General features: G+C 47.1%; 1 pseudogene; it reads right to left on the reverse strand.

The window, feature by feature from the left end:
• Positions 1-2,063: 2,063 nt before the first annotated feature.
• LOC127693945 (tryptase-like) lies at positions 2,064-19,992 on the reverse strand (annotated as a pseudogene).
• Between the last annotated feature and the right edge of the window lie 589 nt (positions 19,993-20,581).

Raw genomic sequence — 20,581 nt, forward strand, 5'->3', positions numbered from 1 at the left:
ACAACCTGAGCTTCTCTTCTCCCATTATAGAGAGGAGGCACCACAGCCTTGGTTCCTACAGAGTATGCTTCTCCCAGTCTCCAGACTGTCAGACTCCGAGGCTCTGCAGAGGGAGCAGCCCTCTTTAAGCTCCTCTGTGTCCCTGTTCTCATATCTAGCCCTGCGTCTCCTAACTCCACCCCAGATAGAGTCAGATCTCAGTGCCTGCCTAGGGCTTCTGACTTGACTGGGAGCATTATGATCTGCTGGCCATGGGTGTGGCCAGAGCTGGGATCTTTTCCCAGCTCCAAATCACAGGCCCAGGATTGGAGGGTCCCACTGACAGTTTCGAGGTCAGGAATCCTCCCTTAGATGTGGGGAAAACCGTCAGTAGAGAGTTGCTCTCTGCTTCTTCAGGATGTGACAGCACGGGGTAAATTTTGCCTGCTTCCTGCCCACCCGCCCCACAGCACAAGGGTGCATGCAAAATGTTTGACTTAGTGACAGACAAATACACTATCGTCCCACCCTGTGTGACTGGCCACTCTTAGGTACCTGAGAGGGGACTGTTGGGGACATGGGACCTGCCTGCCAATTCACCCCAACATATGGCAGGCAGTAGAAGAAAGTGATCCATGTGTTCTTCCAAGTCATCCCAACCAATCCACGAGCCTGACGGCACTGGCGTTTCCTGACATGAGGTGCTATCCCCACCGCCCTTGACCTTCTGAACTCTCTCTGGGTCTCCATAGGAGAGAACTTCAGAACTCTTATCTGCCCCACCTTTTGCTTTTAGTATTTGCAGACCCAATATATACACACACACACACACACACACATGCACACACACCAGAGAGAGAGAGAGAGAGAGAGAGCTCTACCAGAGTGCCCTGTAACTCAAACACTGCATCTGCTAAAGTAGCATGCTTGCCTGGGTGCTGGGCTCTGGCTGAGACGGTGGATTTGGATGTTGCCCACTGAAAGCTCGTAGCTAGGCCTGGCCCCTGTAACTGCTTTTATCTGTCACCTGACAGCTGAGCTGGGCTGAGCTGCTCACTGGGAATCCTAGTTCATCCCCTACTCCCAGTCTCCCCCCTCCCCACTCTCCACTAAAGCATGGCTGAATGCTCTTATCAGAGCGTTACCACCCATCAGTATCCACAGTGACCCTGAGAGTGAGATGGGTGGACTAGAGGGACCAGGGGCTGAATTCCGTTACCTTTTATTTTTGGGACGGATGAATCTGTTAACGTTTGACATTAAAAATTAAATCTAAGCGACTCAAGAGATAGTTCAGCAGTTAAGAGTATGACACACACACACACAGATGACACATAGCATTGGGTGAGACAACTGACCTAATTTCCCATCAAGAATGAGAACTCCATCCAAGAAAGAGAAAGGTTAGCACTCAGAAGTAACTGTAAAATGTAGATGTCACCCTCGTCAGATGTCATCTCCAACAGAACGGCTGAAAGAGGACAGGAGACAGAGGCAGCATTTCTGCAGTCTGATTATGGAACACATGTGACAGTCCAACAAACAGGGAATGGACACCCCAGTGGGGCCCACTCATGGGCCAATAGCTCTCTTCAGCAGAAAGTTCCAGATATAGGCCTGTGTGCAGCAACAGTCATGAACACCCAAGGGCCAAGAAGCTCAAATGAGAATACCTAAAGCAAAGTCCCCTGGAGCAGCCAGATGTGCCCCTGCATGGCTCGAGCAGAGAGATGTGCCACTGTGCCACTGTGTCGCTGGATCAGCCAGATGCGCTGCTGTGTGACTGGCCTCAAACTCAACACATAGACAAGGATGACCTTGAACTCTTGGAGCAACCCCAATAGCTGTTTTCAAGAACTGTAATGAGTCACGGAAGAGAGGGAACCACACAGTGCAGCAATTGTGTGGTGGGAGGCAAGAGGGGACAGGAGTGGCTAGGGACTCATGGTGGAACAGAGCTGGGGCTCAGAGGGACACCCAGAAGACGGGGGACAGAGGACAAGGAAGGCAAGGGTTCCACCTGACCAGGAATCAGGGAGTTAAAGACAACAGGAGCCTGGTTCTTCCCTGACCCTGTGTGGGTCTCAGGAATGCTCAGGGCTGGGCAGGTGGATCCAGTCCAAGCAGTATGCCACCCTGGTGTAGATGCCAGGCATGTAAGGCTGTGCGCAGCCTCAACCCAGCTGACCACTTGTGCTTGCAGCCAGGTACCCTTCACCTTGCAGACCAGTGGCCCCCTAAGTCACCCTGAGGAAGACAGGAGTCAGCACACCCTATGGAGACCAGATGGGGTGTGGTGCAGGGGGGACGCGGGACCTACCTGGCAGGAGTCTTTCCTGGCATTTCCAGCACACATCATGCCATCATGGACAGTGGAAAATCCATCTCCTGTGTAGAGGCCAGTGTGATACTTCAGTCACACAGGCTGTTTTCCACAATGGGGGCTTTCACTTGCTTCAGAGGATAAGGAGGTGGGAGAGGCTCTGTGGAGAGAGAAGTGCAGCCTTTGGGGAAGCTCATCAGTAGCCATCCCCGGCCAGCCATCGGAATCCCTGCCCACCTCCAATGCTGGGGTTGGATGAGACAGTCCCTGCCATTCTTTTGGTTGGAACCATATGTACCTCTTGGTTGATGGCTTAGTCCCTGGGAGCCCTGGGGTGTCTGGTTGCCAGACATTGTTGTTTTTTCCATAGGCGTGCAACACCCTCCCTCCTCTCCTCCAGTCTGCCCTCCAGCTCCTCCATTGTGAACCCCCGCACTCAGTCCAGTGGTTGGCTGCTAGTATTTGCCTCTGTATATGTAAGGCTCTGGCAGGGTCCCTCCAAAAGACAACCACAACAGGCTCCTTTTGGTATGTACTTCTTGTCATCCATAGTAGTTTTGGGTTTTGGAGACTGTTTATAGGATGAATCCCCAGATAGGACAGTCTCTGGGTGGCTTTCCTTCAGTCTCTGCTCCACACTTTGTCTCCATAGTTGTTCCTGTGAATATTTTGTTCCCTTTCTCAGAGGTACCAAAACACCCCCCACTTTGGTCTTCCTTCTTCTTGAGTTTCCTGTGATCTGTGCATTGTAACATGTTTATTTTGAGCTTTTGGGCTAATATCCACTTATCAGTGAATGCATACCATATGCGTTCTTTTGTGATTGGGTTACCTCACTCAGGATGACACTTTATAGCTCCATCCATTTGCCTAAGAATTTCATGAATTCAATGTTTTTAATAGCTGAATAGTACTCCATTGTGTATATATACCACAGTTTCAGTATCCATTCCTCTGTTGAAGAACATCAGGGTTCTTTCCAGCTTCTGGCTATTATAAATAAGGCTGCTATGAACATAGTGGAGCATGTGTTATATGTTGGAGCATCTTCTGGGTATATGCCCAGGAGTGGTATAGCTATATCCTCAGGTAGTACTGTGTCCAATTTTCTGAGGAACCACCAAACTGATTTCCAGAGTGGTTTTACCAGCTTGCAATCCTACCAGCAATGGAGAAGTGTTCCTCTTTCTCCACATCCTCTCCAGCATCTGCTGTCTCCTGAGTTTTTCTTCTTAGCCATTCTGACTGGTGCGAGGTGGAATCTCATGGTTGTTTTGATTTGCATTTCCCTGATAACTAAGGATGCTGAACATTTCTTTAGATGCTTCTTAGCCATTTGAGTTTCCTCAGTTGAAAATTCCCTGCTTAGCTCTGTACCCCCTTTTAAGTAGGGTTATTTGACACTCTGGAGTCTAACTTCTTGAGTTCTTTGTATGCATTGGATATTAGTCCTCTATCAGATGTAGGATTGGTAAAGATCTTCTCCAAATCTGTTGGTTGCTGTTTTGTCCTATTGACAGTGTCCTTTACCTCACAGAAGCTTTGCAGTTTTATGAGGTCCTATTTGTCTATTCTTGTTCTTAGAACATAAGCCATTGGTGTTCTATTCAGGATATCTTCCCCTGTGTCCATGTGTTCAAGGGTTTTCCTCACTTTCTCCTCTATAAGCTTCAGTGTCTCTGGTTTTATGTGGAGGTCCTTGATCCACTTGGACTTGAGCTTTGTACAAGGAGATAAGAATGGGTCAATTTGCATTTTTCTGCATGCTGACCTCCAGTTGATCCAGCACCATTTGTTAAAAATGCTGTCTTTTTTCCAATGGATATTTTTTGCTCCTTTGTCAAATATCAGGTGTGTGGGTTCATATTTGGGTCTTCAATTCTATTCCATTGATCTTCCTGCCTGTCTCTATACGAATACCATACAGTTTTTATCACTATTGCTCTGTAGTAGAGCTTAAGGTCAGGGATGGTGATTCCCCCAGGAGATCTTTTGTTTTGGAGAATAGTTTTTGCTATCCTGGTTTTTTTGTTATTCCAAATGAATTTGCAGATTACTCTTTCTGGCTCTATGAAGAATTAATTTGGAATTTTGATGGGGATTGCATTGAATCTGTAGATTGCTTTTGGCAACATGGCCATTTTTACGGTATTAAATCCTTCCAATCCATGAGCATGGAAGATCCTTCCCTCTTCTGAGATCTTCTACAATTTCTTTCTTCAGAGTCTTGAAGTTCTTGTCATACAGATCTTTCACTTGCTTGGTTAGAGTCACACCAAGATATATAATATTATTTGTGACTATTGTGAAGGGTGTCATTTCCCTAATTTCTTTCTCAGCCTGTTTATCATTTTAGTGGAGGAAGGCTACTGATTTGGTTGAGTTAATTTTATATCCAGCCACTTTGTTGAAGTTGTTTATCAGCTTTAGGAGTTCTCTAGCAGAATTTTTGGGGTTGCTTAAGTATGCTATCATATCATCTGCAAATAGTGATACTTTGACTTTTTCCCTTCTAATTTTTATACCTTTGATGTCCTTCTGTTGTCTAATTGCTCTGGCTAGGACTTACAGTATATATTGAATAGATAGGGAGAGAGTGGGCAGCCTTGTCTGATCCCCAATTTTAGTAGGATTGCTTCAAGGTTCTATCCATTTAGTTTGATGTTAGCTACTGGTTTACAGTATATTGCTTTCACTATGTTTAGGTATGGGCCTTGAATTCCTGATCTCTCACTTTTATCATGAAGGGATGCTGAATTTTGTCAAAAGCTTTTTCAGCATCTAATGAAATGACCATGTGGTCTTTTTCTTTGGGTTTGCTTATGTAGTGTTTTACATTGATGGATTTCTGTATATTGAACCATCCCTGCATTCCTGGGATGAAGCCTACTTGATCATGGTAGATTATTGTTTTGATGCATTCTTGGATTTGGTTGGCCAGAATTTTGTTGAGAATTTTTGTATCAATGTTCATAAGGGAAATTGGTCTGAAGTTCTCTTTCCTTGTTTGGTCTTGCCTGGTTTAGGTGTAAACATTATTGTAGCTTCATAGAATGAATTGGGTAGTGTTCCTTGAGTTTCTATTTTGTGGAATAGTTTGAAGAGTATTGGTATTAGCTCTTCTTTGAAGATCTCATAGAATTTCCCACTAAATCCATCTGGTCCTGGGCTTTTTGTTTGTTTTGTTTGTTTGTTTTGTTGGGAGACTACTAACAACTGCTTCTATTTTCTCAGGAAGTATGGGACTATTTAGATGGTTTATCTGATCCTGTTTTAACGTTGGCAACTGGTATATATTTAGAAAATTGTCCATTTTGCCCAGATTTTCCAATTCTGTTGAGTATAAGCTCTTGTAGTAGGATTTGATGATTTTTTGAATTTCCAGTTTCTGTTGTTATGTCTCCCTTTTCATTTCTGATTTTCTTAATTTGGGTAGTGCCTCTGAGCCCTCTGGTTAATCTGGCTAAGGGTTTGTCTATCTTGTTGATTTTCTCAAAGAACCAGCTACTGGTTTTGTTGATTCTTTGTATGGTTCTTTTTGTTTCTATTTGGTTGATTTCAGCCCTGAGTTTGATTATTTCCTGTTGTCTACTCCTCTTGGGTGCATTTGCTTCTAGAGCTTTCAGGTGTGTTGTCAAGCTGCTAGTGTATGCTCTCTTCAGTTTCTTTTTGGAGGAGCTCAGAGCTATGAGTTTCCTCTTAGCACTGCCTTCATCGTGTTCCATAAGTTTTGGTATGATGTGTCCTCATTTTCATTAAATTCTAAAAAGTCTTTAATTTCTTTCTTTATTTCTTCCTTGACCAAGCTATCATTGAGTAGAGCACTATTCAATGTCCATGTGTATGTGTGTTTTCTGTTGTTTTTGTTTGAACTCAAGACCATACTTAGGCCATGGTAATCTGATAGGGTGCATGGAATTATTTCAATATTCCTGTATCTGTTGAGGCCTTTTTGTGACCAATTATATGGTCAATTTTGGAGAAGCTACCATGAGGTACCTTCTTTTGCTTGAGGATAGAATGTTCTATAAATATCTGTTAGATACATTTGGTCCATAGTTTTAGTTAGTTTTACTGTGTCTCTGCTTAGTTTCTGTTTCCATGATTTGTCCATTGTTGAAAGTGGGGTGTTGAAATCTCCCACTATAATTGTGTAGGGTGCAATGTGCGCTTTGAGTTTTAGTAAAGTTTCTTTTATGAATGTTGGTGCCCTTGCATTTGGAGCATAGTTGTGCAGAACTGAGAGTTAATCTAGGTAGATTTTTCCTTTGATAAGTATGAAGAGTCCTGCCTCATCTTTTTTGACAACTTTTGGTTGAAAGTTGATTTTATCCAATATAAGTATGGCCACTCCAACTTGTTTCTTGCTACCATTTGCTTGGAAAATTGTTTTCCAACCTTTGGTTCTGAGGTAATGAGTGTCTTTGTCACTGAGGTGAGTTTCTTGTATGCAGCAAAATGTTGGGTCCTGTTTATGTATCCAGTCTGTTAGTCTTTGTCTTTTTATTGGGGGAATTGAGACCATTGATGTTAAGAGATATTAAGGAAAGGTGATTGTTGCTTCCTGTTATTTTCATTGTTAAATGTGGAATTCTGTTTGTATGGCTATCGTCTTTTAGGTTTGTTGAAAGAAGATTACTTTATTGCTTTTTCTAGGGTCTAGTTTTTGACCTTGTGTTGGTATTTTCCACCCATTATCCTTTGAAGTGCTCGGTTTGTGGAAAGATATTGTGTAAATTTTGTTTTGTTATGGAATATCTTGTTCTCTCCATCTATGGCAATTGAGAGTTTTGCTGTGTATTGTAGCCTGCCTGGGCTGACATTTATGTTCTCTTAGGTTCTGTATGTTATCTGCCCAGGATCTCCTAGCTTTTGTAGTTTCCAGTGAGAAGTCTGGTATAATTCTGATAGGTCTGCCTTTATATGTTACATGACCTTTTTCCCTTACTGCTTTTAATATACATTCTTTCTTTAGTGCATTTGGTGTTTTGATTATTATGTGCCAGGAGGAGTTTCTGTTCTGGTCCAGTCTGTTTGGAGTTCTGTAGGCTTCTTGTATGTTCATGGGCATCTCTTTCTTTAGGTTATGGAAGTTTTCTTCTATAATTTTGTTGAAGGTATTTCCTGGGCCTTTAAATTGTAAATTCTCACTCTCTTCTATACTTAAAATCCTTAGGTTTGGTCTTCCAATTGTGTCCTAGATTTCCTGGCTGTTTTGGGTTACAAGCTTTTTGCATTTCACATTTTCTTTGACTGTTGAGTCAATGTTTTCTATGGTATATTCAGCACCTGAGGTTCTTTCTTCTATCTCTTGTATTCTGTTGTTGATGCTTGCATCTATGACTCCTGAATTCTTTCCAAGGTTTTCTATCTCCAGAGACGTCTCACTTTCTGATTTTTTTTTTTTTTGTGTGTGTCTACTTCCATTTTTAGATCCTGGATTATTTTGTTCAGTTCCTTCACTTGTTTGTGTTTTCCTGTAATTCTTTAAGGGATTTTTCTGCTTCCTCTTTAAGGGTTTCTACCTGTTGACCCATGTTCTCATGTATTTCTTTAAGGGATTTTTGTGTTTCCTCTTTAAGGGCTTCTACCTCTTGATACATATTCTCTTGTATTTTTTTAAGGGAGTTATTTATATCCTACTTGAAGTCCTCTATCAGCATCATGAATTGTGATTTTTAAATCTAGCTCTTGATTTTCTGGTGTGTTGGGGTATCCAGGATTTGCTGTTGTGGGAGAACTGGGTTCTGATGGTGCCATGTTGCCTTGGTTTCTGTTGGTAATGATCTTGCGTTTGCCTTTTGCCATCTAGTTTTCTCTAGTGTTAGCTGGTCTTGCTGTCTCTGATTTTAGCTTCTGTCCTACCATCCTGTGTATATGTACTCCTGAGACTCCCATTCTCCCAACTGCCCTGAGTGGCTGTTTCAACTGCCCTGAGTGGCTGGTTCTCTGGGAAGTATCAGGAGACAGAATCTTCACTGCAGCACAGCTGGCAAGGTTCTGTCCCAGCAAAAAGGGTTTTTGTCAGTGAGAAGGGGAGAAGGATTGGAAGAGGATCATTATTTGGAATGGCCATCACTGTACTTTTAATCAGTCAATCAGTTGGTCAGTCAGTCAGTCAGTCAGTCAGATCGTCAGTCAGTCTGTCTGTCTGTTGGTCAATTTTGCAGACACAGCTTCTTTCCAGGAATTCTCATTAATAATGTGCCAATCAGACAAATCTTCAGCTTATGAGGACAGGAGTTCTCCTAGTAGGAGAAAAAGGCCTCACCAGACCTTTGTTTTAATCTGTGAGGCTTTTGTCTCAAGCCAGGAGAATGAGGAAGAAGTTGGACTAGTGCCATATTGGAAGTTTGCCTTTTCTTTTATAAAATTTATTTATATTATTTTAAATGATGTGTATGATCTGTTATAGATTTGTACATGTGAAGGTACCCAAAGATGACAGAGGTGTTGGAAACCCAGGAGCTGGAGTTACAGGTGATTCTGAGCTGCTCACATGGTTGCTTGGAATTGAACCTAGGACTTCAGTAAGAGCAGCAAGTGAGCCATCTCCCCAGCCCCCTTGCTATCTTTATACCTAGTGGTGCCACCTCCCTATCGGTCATCCGGTCAGGGGTGCTTCTAACTCCTCATCCTTTGGTTTGACATTTCACATCTTTCAAAAGTACCTTACCCAGTTTATCACTGATCTACATCCTTCCTGTTCCTAGGGCTGAGATGCAGCAGGGCACATGAAAAACATGATTTTGCCTTTCCACTACTCCTGGGTGGACACTATGCTCTGAGACCCTGGTACCCCAATGCTGTTCCCTTGTCCCAGCCTCTGCTCAATACCCCTTCTTGTGACAGAAGCCCCGGGTAGCCTCATCCTTCTAATGGCATCTCTGAGCCCAGAACCTGGTCAGGACCCTCTCATTGGCCAATCTATCGCCCCTTTGCTCACAGTTGGACCTGGTTCTTTCTGATGCTATCCCTGGAAGTGGTGATGGTGGACTGACTCTGTTGTGATGGAAGTCACCCGAGCAGTTCTGGTCAGGCTCTGACACTCACATTGTCTTTCTGCTGAGGTTGGACATGCTAATAGTGTTTGAGGACACCAGGATTCAGAACTAGGGTTTGACATAGTTGTGGGTCACTTTGTCCAGCTTACCATATAAACCCTTCTTCCTCCTGCTCAGGGGTGTGGGAACTGTCTGTCTTGCTTCTACCTGGGACACACTTCTGAGAATGAGTCCCCAAGATCCTGTGTCTTGCAAAATCTTAGGCACATCTACATGTTTTTTTTTGGGGGGGGGCTCAGGACACCTGTGGCTAGTTCTTATACAAAAGGAGCTGGTATTTCTCGAGCCAAGGTGAGTCTCAACTTAGCTCTGAGCTGCCTCTGACAGCCCCTATGAAGGTATCCTGATCCTCTTATGTGGACAGTAGGACACTGCAGGGAGCCTTACTGACAGTTTCTCAGCTGAGGTCTAGAAGTTTCTTTGGCATCCTTGTGTTGGCCACAAGATGGGTGTTTGTGGCCAGACTGGAATTATTTTACTGGGACACTGTAGATATATGAAGTGGGAGAGCCCCAGAGTTTGGTAGCACCCCGACTTCTGCCATGTGTGTGTGTGTGTGTGTGTGTGTCTTTGTGTCTGTGTGTCTGTGTTCACAGGCTCTAAACGAGAAATTCCCATGGATTCTGTCAGATGTCTTTCCTTATTTTGAAGTGCTGTGTGGTCCTGGGACCCAGGTGGTATGTGAGTTCCTGTTAGGAGCATAGAATACCCAGACCTGGCTTGCTAGGTGTCCCTTTTACCCTAGAGCAGCAAACTCCATTGTAGAACTAGGAGAGGAACAGGTACATGGCCTGTCCTCGAGTACAGAGGTCCCCTGGGTTTCTTACAGGGCCATTCACCCACCTAACGATTCCAGCAGCTCTGCATGGCATTGGGTGTCCTTGCCTGTTGTGGTAGTCAGTGTTTCTGTGTGATTCACTGGGACACTAAGATCTGGAACAGGGAGTCAATACTTGTCAGCACCTCTAGGTGACAGAGACCATACATACTAAAGGTGTTCTGCTGCCCTTCAGAAGAATGTGTAAGCATATGTTCCCATAGCCTACCTATCAGGGTACACAAGTGTCACAAGTGTGTGTGTGTGTGTGTGTGTGTGTGTGTGTGTGTAGGGGAAGGAAGTTTGAGTTCAGAGGACAACTTACGGGAGTCAGCTCCTTTTCTGACCACAGGGTCTCATGGATGGAGCTCAGGCAGGAGAACTAGCTCTTTTGTCTCACCTGAGCTGGCTCTTCCCCCAACTCCCACAAAAATCACAAAATCAGCAGAATCAAGTTATGAAGTAGCAATGAAAGTAGTTTTATGATTGAGGGTCAGGGAGGGGTCACCACACATGAGGAACTGTATTAAGGGGTGGCAGTGTTAGGAAGCTTGTGAACCAGTGCTCTACAAGATAGCACTGGATTCCAGAGAAAGTATCCCTGTGCTTTTCCTGCTATAACCTCCCTCTTACCCCTAGGAAGGGGCTTTGTCTCCACAGTTCTCACTGATGACACTATAGTGGCTTTCCTCTGCAAGGGCCCTGTCAGTCACTCTCAGAGAATGGGGTACCAGCTCTGTGGATGCATCTTCTCCAGGCTTAGTGTCTACATGCCCATAGGGGTCCTCCTCCTCATACCCTGGAAAGCCTGTGTAGTGTCCTCTACAGGGTTAGCCTGGATCAAGGACAGTTAGTGCCTTTGGGGCCTGGCCTAGCTGGGCACACCAAGATGGTGGTCGTAAGTGTGATGGCTGGAGTTATTACACACCCGACTTCCTTAAAAATTGTTCGGGCCTGGTCATTATCTCTAAAACAAAAAATCAAATGGGGTTTCATCAATGGATGCTGGTGCTTGGGTGTTTTTCCTGCTACAGTGCTGGTTGAAACAAGAATCTGTGCATAGTAGACCAGCAGTCTGCCATTGAGTTATGTCCCCAGTCTGACATCATTGCTTTTTAAATAGCAAAATGTTCTTTAAGAGATAAGATGATTAAGTATAAAAGACAAGAAAATTAAATGAAGAAAATCATAATTGAATGTTGGGGCGGTCTGCACAGAGATGTTTCTGTCCACCCTGGCCATTCTCATGAATGAGACACTGTATCTAGATGCCCCTGACAGGTGTCCTTGGAACCTTTTCCTAGGGACACTCCTCACTGGGAACAGCTCCTTCCTCCCAAGTCAGGTGAGATTGCCCCTGCACTCCAGGTTAAGAACCATGGAGACAGTGGTTTCCCTAAGGTCACACACAGCAGCAGACAGGCTGGGGACCCTGGACCTCTCCCCCTGCTCACCTCTGGGTCTGAACCCATGAGAAAAGACCCGGACAAGTGTGACCCTGGGCACTCAAGACCAGCAGGTCAGTGCAGGAATACACTCTTCTGTGTGAGGTAGAGTTTTCAAGACAGAATTGTCCAAGTACCTGACCTCTTTCCTATTTCCAGATCTTCTCAGTCCCAGGCACATTCTCCTTGGTCCCTGACTCCCAAGCCAACTTCCAGTCTTCTCATGGTTCAGCCTGAACTTGCATCAATGCAGTGATAATCAGGGGCATCCAGCAAGCAGCTTGCATACCACAGCCCCATTATCTGGCCCTTGATTACTCCTGCTCCCTCAACTTCAACCTGAGGATGCTGGGAACCAGACAACCTCACATGTGACCAAGCATCATACATGACTGCTCATGTGGACAATGGAGATTTCTCCCTGGATCACCCAGAACTGGAGAGGAGGACATTTCTGGTCTCGGGAAAGTATTGTGCCTAACTTAGGACTAGTTCATCATTAATCCATGTTCCCATCATACACAGGCTGGGATCTATTTGGGGACACTGGAAAAAACTGTCTGTGCATCTTATCACCTGTAATTTGTGTCCCATGAACTCTGTTCATTTTAATCTCAAACAGTGGTACCTCATCTAAGCTCTCCATTTTGCAACACCAGCCCTCGGCAACCACATCATTTCCCTAACGGCATCCCTGAGCCCAGAACTGTGACAGAACCTCTCACTGGCTAGGTTGTGGTTTCGAGCTAACGGCTACCTGACCCAAGTCACGCAGTCCCTAGTTCTCTCTGATCCTATCACTGGATCTGTTCATTCATGGTGGCCTGGTCCTGCCTCTATCAGGGTGGCCAGGTGTCCTATCTCTAGGTCTTGTTCCCTAAGAGCAACAGCAGGATCACCAATTCGGGGCCTCAGGTGACCTCACACAGACAAGGCAGCCTGGGTTTGCAATGGGCACAGGAAACAGGAAATGGTTTCTCCTGAGGGAGCCCTCCAGTCACTCCTTATGCTGTGCTAGGTTCTTTCAAAAATGTAAAGGGCCTATCCTTGATATTACTTCCTGTTTGTGCCCCATGCAGCTGTCTAGATGGGCCTCCCTTGTCTGAGAGGACCTATCTCTCCCTCTTTGCCATTCCTGATCTTGTTTAGTGTTGTTTCTTTGAGATAAGTCTATGTAGCCCCAGCTACCCTGGAGCTCACTATTTAGGACAGACTAGCCTTAAACTCTCAGAGATCCACCTGCCCCTGCTTTCTGAGTGCCAGGATTAAACATGCGTTGCCACCACACCCAGCCGGCTGTCCTGTCTTCATGGTCCATTCCCGTTTCACACTAGGCTTTCTTTCTCTCAGACTGAGACTCCCGACCACAGTCCCTCCTAGTGTAGACTTTGTGCACGAGCCCCAGAGTCAGGAATTTTATGCCCTGATACTAGGCTTACACGGTTCCCCCAAAGTCAGGAGACAACTTTCAGGAATTTGTTTTCTCCTATCCTATGAGTCCCTGGGGATGAACAGGGCTTCAGACTTGACTGCAGCATTCTTACCAACTGACCCATCTCACTGCCCCTGTGAGCACATAGGAACCATCTTCAGCCTCCTAATTGTCACAGTTGGACACAGATCTTGCAGATGTGTGTCTCCTACACACACTGTTCCAGGGATGGAGGTGAGCAGGGATGGAAGTGTCTCAGCCCCAGGGTGAGTTGGTAGGGAGTAGACAGTTAGGATCTGTGCAGCACCAACCCCACTTCCTTTCTCTCCAGCTTTGCTGTCCCCTTCCTACCACCTGCAGCAGGTTCAGGGGCAGAGAGTGGATGATGTCATCTGTGAGCAGCCATACCATAATGCCACCAGGCACTACCCACAGGGCCACAAGTCCATCCTAGATGACATGTGTGTCCTGGAAGTGAGGGCCGGCGGATGCTCTTCTAGGGTGACTCAGGTGGCCCTCTGGTCTGCAGGGTAGCAGGCTCCTGGAACTTGGTAGGAGTGGTGAGCTGGGGCTATGGTTGTGCCCCAAAGGACCTCCCCAGGGTCTATGCACGAGTGCAGTCCTTCCCGCCCTGGATCATGCAGCAGACAAAGTTCTCCTGCGCCCTGCTGGCCTGTGCTGGTCCTCAGAAGATGAGTCTCCCAGTTCCCACTGCTTCAGCCTTTGCCTGGTTTTCTGAACCTGTCCTGACCTCTGGCTTTCTGGAGTCTGGACATCCCTGACCCAGCACAGGAAGCGGGGACGACAGTGGCCAGGGTGGGTGCTCTTGGCTTGAGGGAAGGTGGAGAGGAATGGAGACTCTCTATGCTTGCAGCTGTTGAAGGGACCGAGCGACTTTTGCTTTTGGCTGTTCTTAATAAAGGTCGTGTGCACACGCAAGTTCCGGGACTTGTGTGAGTTTTCTATTTCCTTCTCTTTGGAAAAGATGCCCACAGGTGTGGTTTACCATGTCCTGGGAGAACTACCTGCCTGTGCTGCTGAATTGTTTTGTGCTTGGTGTCCTTGTCCTGGATGGGCATCCAGATTGTCACCACTGGGTCTTAGTATCTTGGCCTCCCAAATATACCTGGAGTCCAGGTGTGGTCATACTGTACACAATGGGTTTGGGGTCAGGGGTCATCTTCAGTGTGACAAAAGACATTAGCCATCACAAGTCGCAGAGTGTGCTTGGGTAAGTGACTCACAGAAAGTCCCCAGCCATCCTCCTCATGTTGCTCTGTGCTGGGACTCTGTAGACTCTGACCATACAGAAAAGCTTACCTGTAGACCATGGGGCTGGAAAAGAAGTTCCTGCATCAGTACCATCCGCCAGAGCCCCGCCCAGCAAGCATGTCCTACTGGCCTGCTGCGTGATCCACAGGCGAGGATGAAGCTGGCAGCAACTGGTCTCACCTAGGGCAGATTCTGAGTTTCCCAAGGAGGATGCCCACAGGTGTGTAGATCTGGGCATAGCATAGTGCTATGTGGCACATACTTCAGCATAGTGGCACATAGGGCACAGGAGGGACAGGATTGTAGCCTTGTTTATAACTAAACTCAGAACAGGGTAGATTTACCCAAGCTGCAGGGATGTGAGAAGAGTTCTAGTCAGGGTTCACCTGAAGATGAGAGGGAAAAAGGATTGCAGGGGTGGTCCCAGCCCCACCACAGGGCTGTGACTGGTATCTTATTGGGCAGGGCTTTGGGGTGGACTGTATTCAAAAAAGACTAGGAATCAGCCAGTTCTGTGGCCAGCTGCAGGTCCATGATATCAGCAAGCAGTCACCTTCCCACGTCCTCCTATGCATCAGCTGGTTCTGTAGCAGAAATCCACCCCAGGATCACGGGACCTTCTCTGTCCGTCACTTTGTGACCTCCAAGGCTGGACTGAGGTAGTCCAATACTAAACCTTCCCACCTCTGCCCATCTGTCTCTTTCCTTGTGGGGTCTGGAGATGGCTTTAACAAGAACAGCAAAAGAACGGGTTTCAGGCAATTGCAGAAAGCAAAGGACTGGACAAGCTTCCAGTGTGTTTCTAAGAGTAAATCCTTGGAAAATGCTCTTTGCTGTTCATGCACACTGCCTCCAGGTGGCGCTGCAGGACCAGAACAGAGAACTGCAGTTCAGGTGTGCAGACTGGTATGTGAGCAAGGGGTTACTTCATAAGGAAGCCCAATGCTTCCTGGTGCAGGGACTGCAGTTTTGTGTTCAGCAGGCAGAAAACATCCCTTCCCACTCTTCAGGGTCCTTTTCAATTTTATTTCTTTGGGAGAAGAGAGATCTATGTGGCTCAGACTGGCCTCAAGTTTCCATGCCAAGCTCTTTCAGAGAATATTCATTCTTTTCATAGGCTTTTATTTGCTATTATCTGGGCTTCTGGACGAAGATGGACAGCCCAGCTTGTGTTCGACTGCAGAGTTTGGGATTAGATGCTGTGGGAAGCAGGATTTGGGACCTGGTACCTTCTACAGGAAAATGGGTGGTGACAGGTTATATGCATGGCCAGGCTCCCAGCATCCCTCCCAGCTCCCAGAGTCCCATGGGACCACACAGGTTAGGAGTTTTGTAATGCAGATGTAGCTGTGAAACCCTCAGAATCCAGACAGAAATTGGGTTCTATCAGTTTGCTGTTCTCTGCCTGACCCACACTCTCTGCCTCCTGATTGGCAGGAAGCAGGTGACTTCTTGTGTAAGTATTTGATGCCCTGTCTATTCTGGAGTTTTGCATGTATAGGAAAAAGTCTACCATTATGCTAGGTTCCCAGTCCTTTTTGGCATTTTGAGGCAGTGTTGTTAGGTTGACAGACTACCTTGACCTCACAGGCAGTCCTTCTGCCTCAGCCTCTCCCGTGGCTGAGAAGGCAGGCCTGTGCCTCCAGACTCGGGTCTTCTCTGTTCTGTTTCTGAGCACACATGGAGTTTCACACGGTGTCCTAGCTCTTCCCTTGTGGCTAATACTGTCTGTTGAAGGAATCCACAGGATTCGCTCCTCCTGGTACAAGTTAATGGACATTTGGGCCATTCCTAATTGGTGCTCTTTGGAGTACCATTGCTTTTAACAGTTTGTGTTTTGTGTGAACATGTTTTCTCTTGGAGGAACCCAACTGTGATTGTGAACTCACTCAGAATGTTTGAAGGATACAAGACTTTCAGATTTGTGGCTGTGGTTACATCCTCTTGGCTGTGGATAGGACTGCGCTTCTAATCAGGTCTTGCTATCTACCAACCCCTTCCTTAGCTTCAGAAACTCTAGGCAGGGCTGGGTTGGGGTGCAGAGCTTCTTCCTGGGTTTTATATGTGACAGCTCCCTGACATTCTCTTTAGATCAGGATGGCTTCAAACTTGCAGTGATCCTCCTGCTTCAGCCTCCAGAATGTTAGCCTTAGAAACATTGTCACCATGGCTAGTTCTGTGTTCTTCCTTCCTCCATCCCCCACTCTGTCTCCTTTCTTTCTTTCTTTCTTTCTTTCTTTCTTTCTTTCTTTCTTTCTTTCTTTCTTTCTTTCTTTCTTTCTTTCTTTCTTTCTTTCTTTTTCTTTCTTTCTTTCTTTCTTTCTTTCTTTCTTTCTTTCTTTCTTTCCTTCTTTCTTTCTTCCTTTCTTTCCTTTGATCCTTCCTCCTCCTCCTCCTCCTCCCCCTTCTCTCTCTCCTTTCAGTTAGAGCCTCCTATAGCCCATGTTAGCCTTGAACTCCTGACCCTCTCACTTTCATCTTTTAAGTGTTATGGTTACAGATGGGCATCACCTTGCCAGGTCTCTTAGTTTCATTTTTACTGTTCGTTTGACAATACATCTTAAGGAAATAAGCTTAAGGGTTAAGTGTATATTCTAGCTCCCACACAAAGATACTCCTGACTGTGGGGAAGGTGTGGAGGCAGGGGCATGAGGTGAGTAGTCATATAATGGACACAGTCTAGGAACATAGAGCCATGTGTGAAAGCAGCTCAGCTCTGTCTTCATTCACAGCATCTAGGAGCCCACCAGGGGATGGTGCCCGGACAGTAGATGCTCCCTCCCACCTAAATGAATGTAACACAAGCTGACTCCCCCTGCAGGCCCAGAGGCCCTACTCTCAGGTGATTCTGTCAGGATGGAAATCAACTCTGTCACATTCAGCTTATTCTGGGCAGGGAACCCAACACAGATCCTCCTGAATGTTAGACAAGCACTCTGCCAACCGGGCCACACTCTGTGTCTGTTCTCCCTGTCTCTAATTAGCATTTGTCAGGGCTAATGGTATACACTCCACCACATGTCCATATTGTGTACTTGCATATCTTTTTTGGTGACTGTGCACATGTTTTTAAATTTTTTTCATTGCTTCCTGAGTGCTACATATTATACATCTTGAATCCAAGTATTGTAAACATTTAGATGTTCTATGGAGGACTGATCTTGGTGCACAGCACGGGAGGGCAGACATGAACAGAATGCATGACAGGAGTGGAGGGGAGCTGAGAGGTCTGAGGGATTTGGCCATTTCTAGGTCAGGGCCAGAAGGCTGTGGAGTCTGTTTATCATGGTGAGAAGACCAGGCCTGGGCAGCCCTGAGTCTCGTTTTTGATGTAAGCTGGGAGGAGGAAGGAGGGATAAGGGAGGAATGAGGAGGGATGTGAGAGGAGGGAGGAGGGATGAGCCAGGAGAGGAGGGAGGAGGGAGGAGGAAGGAGAGAGGCAGTAAGGTCTATGGACAAACCAGGTATGGGTGGTTTGCGACCACCACCAGTTACTCCAGTTCCAGTGCATCTATCGCCCTCTTGTGGCCACCATGAGTACCTGCATGCATGTGCGCAGGTGGCTCTCCCCACATTATTAAAAATTAAATTCATCTTTAAAAAAAGAATGAACACTAAGCATTTGACCTAGTGAGGTATGAGTAACGACATGAGGTGTGTATGGGCCTGTCTTCCTCCGGTTCTTGACTATGAAGGGACTGTTTGGGAGGTAGGAGCTGTCAGCTCATCCCAGCATAGCAGACCAGGGTGAGGGAGTCATGTGTCCCCACAGGCCATCCCACTTTGTCCAGGACCCTCATGCCACCTAGCGTGAGGGGTGTCCTTCATGGACAGATCCTCTGAGTCCCAAACACTGGAGCCACCCCAGGTCCCTGTAGGAGGAGCTGTTGCCTCTGGTCTGAGGGACCTGGTGTCCTATTCCCTTTGTCACCTAGTTCCCTGAAAAGCTCCGGACACCCTGGATCCCAGGTCTGCTGGTCAGGAAGAAATTCCACCTGTGCATCCCTGTGTCCTCATAGACCAATGACATGTGTGGCCTTTGTCCAGATAGAAGGGCGAGGGAGGTCACAGTCTGGTCTCGGTGACCCTTTCCCCAACTTCTGGGGTCTCCTGTATTCCCGGGACACTGCTGTGGACGACAGTGACAATTCCCTCTAAGGGCCTGGTCTTCTTGTCTCTGGGGTTCTGTCCAAGAGTGGGGCTCTACTAGGTTGTTAAAAGAAATGAAGCAAGACCCTTAGGGAGAAGGGAAATTGGCACTGAAGGTTCCCAAGGGAGCTGTCCAACCACACAGGATACCTGTGACCTGGGCCACAGCCCATGAAATGCGGGTTACTGACATGGCCAGTGAAATGCCAGTCCCTGAAGTTGTAACTAGCTTCTCTCTCTCTCTCTCTCTCTCTCTCTCTCTCTCTCTCTCTCTCTCTCTCTCTCTCTGTGTGTGTGTGTGTGTATAACATTGTTGGTAAGTGTGGTCTCACCCTCAATCAAATCCCAGAAATACAAGCAGACTGTGGCCCCTTCAGACATGAAGCATCTGAGATTCGAGGGACTGAATGACTTATCCTAGCTACACTGGGGTCTCCTGGCTTATGGGACCTGAGAGCCCTGTTGTTCTGATGCCTTCCCACTTCCTAGGTCTTCAGATTTCCATCCTACAAGATGGAGGGAAACCTTGTGCTGGGGATGTGGTGTGGCCACGCCCTCTCTTGTCTCACCTCAGTTTTCTCTACCACATACCATTTTCTCCAATGTTGGCCCAGCCTGTCACCCAGCACAATGTTCCTGAGGGCAAGTTCATAGAGGCGGGAGCCAGGGAGCCAGGGTGGACGTTGCTGGAAATGTTCACAGGGTTTGTGAGTTTCAGCAGGGCAATGTCTGCCCCATTCTGGGTGTGGGATAATTCTGCTCACAGTCAGCAGGTTGTCATGGTAATAGAGGTACTTCTTTTGGAGTGTTATTCTGACCATATTGGGTACAATGATTTTCCTAAAGAGAAGAGACATTCGTTTAGTAAGTCCACGTCACTTCCAGACACCCAGAGATGGTGTGTGATGATCCCATCCTACCCCAGTCTCCTCCCCATTCCTTGTCCCACCCTCCAGGCCCAGAGAGTCACGGTCCCACACAGTGTGCCGCCGTGAGCACCCACTGTGGGTGGATGAGGGAGCCGCCACAGGTGTGGTTCCAGTTGGTGCCTTTTTTACGCAGGGTCACCTGCGAGGGCCACCTGTTCTCAGGTGCCTCCTGTCCCCCCACAATGCCCTCTGGTGGCTGAGCTGGACCTGGGGACAGGACAGGGTCAATCTTAGTACCCTGGCTATGAGCTCCGAGGGTCAGGATGAGGGGCAGGGAGGGCCCAGGGCAGAACTCACCAGGGGCTGCATGCACCAGACTGCACAGGAGGGGCAGTGTCAGCAGCAGCAGCTTCAGCATTTGGACACAGTGAGGAGTAGTGCGGGCCCAGTTGGAGGTGAGGGCTGGGCTAGGCCTATCAGGTTGTGGGGTGCAAAACAAGCCAGGAACCTGGGAGCAGGAAGGTAGGCCCATTCCAGGAGCTTGAGGTCTCTAGTGGCTTGGACACTCTGCTTCAGGGTCTGGGAGAGATCACTGTAGCTGTCTTTGATCTTCTCTACCCAGCCTCAGGTTCCCTCTCCATTTATCCTTCTAGATCAGGGTGGGGCAGGAGGAAGGGCATGCCACTGTCCAATCCAAGCCTGGAGGAAATGCGTGACTCACACTCAGGCGCCAAGAGTTTGGGCCACGAAGGGACGCTGTCAACCCTCTGCTACATTAGACCCAGATCTGTGGTAAACCCTGTCCTGTGGCCTCTGGGCCCTGTCTGCTGAGCAGGAGCTTATCCAATCATGTGTGCTCCAGAGCAGAGCATCAACACACAGAAAGGGGGGATGGCAGAGAGGCCCCCAGCCTCCCCTCAGGCACTTGCCAGCCCTGCCCCTCTCCTTGGCTGACCACTCTCTTGTTCATCCACCCTACTCTGTGATTTTCCTTGGCCTACTGATCACTTGTCTCTAGCCCTCTTCTTATCTTGATCTCCTGTCCCTCCCTGGCCTTCCCCCTCCCTGCCACCTTCTGGATCTCTCTCATTCCCTCCAGGCTCTAAGCCCTACCAGGCTGGACCTTCTGCACACCCCAGAATATTCATCGGAACTCCTGGAAGCAGCATGGGGTGGTCAGAATTGTTTCTCTTCTCACTCCTTCTGCAACATATGCATACTTCCAATAATA

Source organism: Apodemus sylvaticus, chromosome 10 (genome assembly GCF_947179515.1).
Source record: "Apodemus sylvaticus chromosome 10, mApoSyl1.1, whole genome shotgun sequence".
Classification (NCBI taxonomy): Eukaryota; Metazoa; Chordata; class Mammalia; order Rodentia; family Muridae; genus Apodemus; species Apodemus sylvaticus.